Genomic DNA, 3,659 nt, shown 5'->3' with positions numbered 1-3,659 from the left:
ATCTTTCAAAGTTTAGTGAGCCACCATAAAGCCGCTTCAAAGAAGCTGATCATAGACCAAAAGAAAAACCAAGTGGGTAATACAAAACCAATCTCCAAACAATAGATCTAGGTGGGAGTACAATAATCTACAAACAACAAAACCCTAGGCAACAAAAGGTTAGATCTAGCTAGAACATTCATTGTACTCATCACAACTAATCTAAAGCATCAACTAGGCATGTCAAATAGTGCATCATTTTTTATCTAGATGTTTACAATACCCTTTTGTAGCACATTCTATTTGATCCAATATTTTTTAGCACTGTTAGTAAGCTTGCACTAGGATATTACATCGTAAATAGTTGGTTAACAACTAATAATCTGCTACTGAATTTTTTTTGTGCATTCATATTGTGCTTTACATGCTTAAGTAGTAAATCAAATTTCTATCAAAATTTGTGACTTTCTAGATTTTTAATTCAAAAATTCTCTCAAAGATTTAATGGTTTTTTTCTTTTGCATTCATATTGTGCTTTGTCTTAACCAATAAATAATTTTTTTATCAAAATTTATCTTTCTAGATTTTTAATTCAAAATTTTGCTCAAAGATTTAATGTTTGTTTATGGTTAGTAAATGTGTGATTTTGGTTGTGTTTAATATGTAACTCTAGTTTGACTTCAAGTCTCATCTAATCTTAGAACATAGAATAGAAAAACCCCAAAGACAGTTCATTGGTATTAGAGCCACCTTTATTACCAGTTTATGGGATTGTATGTGATGTAGATTCATGCAAAAGAATTGAGTGAGAAATCACGTACCAACAAAGGGAAAATAAAAAGGAAGAATCCATTGTGATAGAAATGAGGAAATTAACATCCAAGAGGTTAATAGGAATGAAAACGAGTTGACCAAGAATTTTTAGTCCATCGTGAGAGAGTATATGGCAGAAAGTGTATGAACCTTCCAAGGACTAAATCAATAATGGAGTGTTAGAAGGTCTAATCCAAATGGCATGGAAGGAATTTACTCATCTCATGATGGAGTTTCAGTCAATCTCCCTACCATGACATTCAAAGCCAAGTTTTTGCAAAGAGAAGAAGAAGATCCATTTGGAAAGGAGCAACAAGTACCATCAATACCTAAGGATGAGATGGCAAGGTATCATACAAAGTATAGCGCTCCAAACCCCACCATCCATCATGGCACATCCTTCATGGAATATTATGATATAAAAACAAGGAATGAGCATAAGAGGGGAAGAAGATATCAAGATCAACCATACAGATTTATGGAATAGTAGTTGGGAGAGATCACTATAATCCACCTATGATGGATCCCATATTTGTATAGCTAGAGCATGGTTGCAAAAATTGGATACCTAATTGTTCAGTATGAGGATGAAGCGATCAAGCTTAGAACCCTTCACTTAGAGGGTGTGGCTCATGACTGGTGGCATCATGGCATGGTGACCAAAGGACATCACTACTTTAGACAAGTTAGCTTGAGTTTGATAGAGTGGTTTGACAAAAAGGATCCCAAGATTCCTTTTAAGGAGTTAGTACAAGTGAGGCAAGGAGGCACAATTGAGCATTTTGTGGCAGAACTTCTTAGGATATTAGTGATAGTTCTAGATGTGATAGAGATGAGTCTTGAAGTGCTATTTGTAGAGGGTTTAATTGAACCACTAAAGAGTTTGGTAAGGGCACTTGATCCAAGTTCTTTGCAAGAGGCCATTAGGAGAGCTTCAAATTTGTAGGATTCAATGACCAAAAATAAATTTTAGTATAGGAATGTACCACCAATTCAATATAAGAAGCTTCCTCATAAGAGTTTCCCTCAACCTAAGGCACTACACCCAAAATCAAACAGGTTTGAAGAATCCAAGAATGAACTTTGAAGGAAAAAACTATGCTTCACTTGTAGAGAGTCATGGCAGTTAGCTAATAGGTGCTTGGCAAATGAGTAGGTACACTATATAGAAGTGCTTTCTGATGAGGATTTTGAGGTAAGAGAGTCTGAACCCAAGGTTGTTGCAAATGAGGTTGAGCATGAGGATGAGGGAGAACATTCAGGTGGTACACTAGCAACACCTTCAGGAGCACCTAGGTATCACATTCTTCAAGAGGAGTCTTATAGAGACGTAGGGTGATAGTGGGGCCACTTGCAACTTCATTGATAAGGATTTGATGGCTAGGTTGCACTTACTTGGCGAGTAATCGCAAAACTATCAATTTTTGGAGTTGAATTTCAAATCTGATGGGAAGGGGGTTGTCCTTCAAGGCCTATCCAATTGGGATCCCAACATTGGTCCATATATGAGGATGGAATGGGTTTTTTGTAGCGATCAACTAGCTTGGGCAATATAGTATTTGATTACAAATATAGGTCCATCCAAACATGGAGATTTTGTCGTGTTGATATCCAATCCTTCTTGGATAGACATAATAATGTGTTCAATAAAATTTCTCTCAATTTACCATTGGATAGGGTTTTTCAACATATGATTGAACTAGGGGCAAGGGAAAATCTAATTATCAATATACCTTATCATAATCCTAGGAGGCACAAAGAGGAGATTGAGAAGGTAATTAAGGAGTTGTTGGACATGGGACATATACAACCTAGCTTTAGCCCATTTTCTTCTTCCATGATGTTGGTCAAGAAAAAAGGGTATTATGATGGCATGCATTTATTATAGAGACCTCAATAAGAAGATAATTGAGAATTGCTACCACATACCCATGAAAAATGACTTGATAGATGAGCTTCATGGTGCAATGTTCTTCTCCAAGGTTAATCTATGGTTAGGGTATCATCAATTAAGAGTCACATATGAGAATGTGCATAAAATGACTTTTAGGTGTAATTCTAGGTGTTATGATTTCTTAGCCATGCCATTTGGGTTGATTAATACACTTGCTACATTTCAATCATGCACGAATCGGATATTTATTTTACAATTGAGGAAATTTGTGTTATTTTTCTTTGACGAAATATTGATTAATAGTAATACATGAGAGGATCACTTGAGGCACATAGATGAGGTGCTTGGTATATTAGAGCAACATTCATTCTATTCCAAAGCATCCAAGTGTGATTTTTCTTTGACCAAGATATTATTTTTGGGGCATGAATTAGCACTCAAGGGGTTAGTGTGGATGAGGAGAAGATCAAGGCAATAAGGGATTGGCCTAGACCCAAGAATTTTTCATTTAAGAGGGTTTGTAGGACTTTGCAACTATTATATGATCTTTGTTATAAAAAAATCACTTGCAGCCCCATCGACCACAGAAGGGGGCCTTCTCTTGGAAAATTTTATAACAAAGAGCTTTTGACAAGCTCAAGGAGGTAATGAGTTCATGTCCTATCTTGACTCTTCCAAAATTTTCACTTCCTTTTGTTTTAGAGTGTGATGCTTTAGGAGAGGGTGACATAATTTTGATGGAAAATAGACACCCCATATAATTTGAGAGTAGGAAGATCAAGGATTCAGATATGAGATTATCTATTTATGATAAGGAGATGTTAGTCGTCATGCATGCATTGGTCAAGTTCAACCAATATTTAGTTTGTGGATGAAAAGATGATGGGTCCTAACAAACAAGGTCATATTAGATACCCATGTACAAGGAGTCCCCCCCAAAAAAAAAAAATAGAGAGAGAACCCCCATCTACTC

Source organism: Cryptomeria japonica, chromosome 6 (assembly GCF_030272615.1).
Source record: "Cryptomeria japonica chromosome 6, Sugi_1.0, whole genome shotgun sequence".
In the NCBI taxonomy this organism is placed as follows: domain Eukaryota; kingdom Viridiplantae; phylum Streptophyta; class Pinopsida; order Cupressales; family Cupressaceae; genus Cryptomeria; species Cryptomeria japonica.
The sequence above is the reverse complement of the archived record's forward strand: the minus strand, read 5'-3'. Positions refer to the sequence as shown.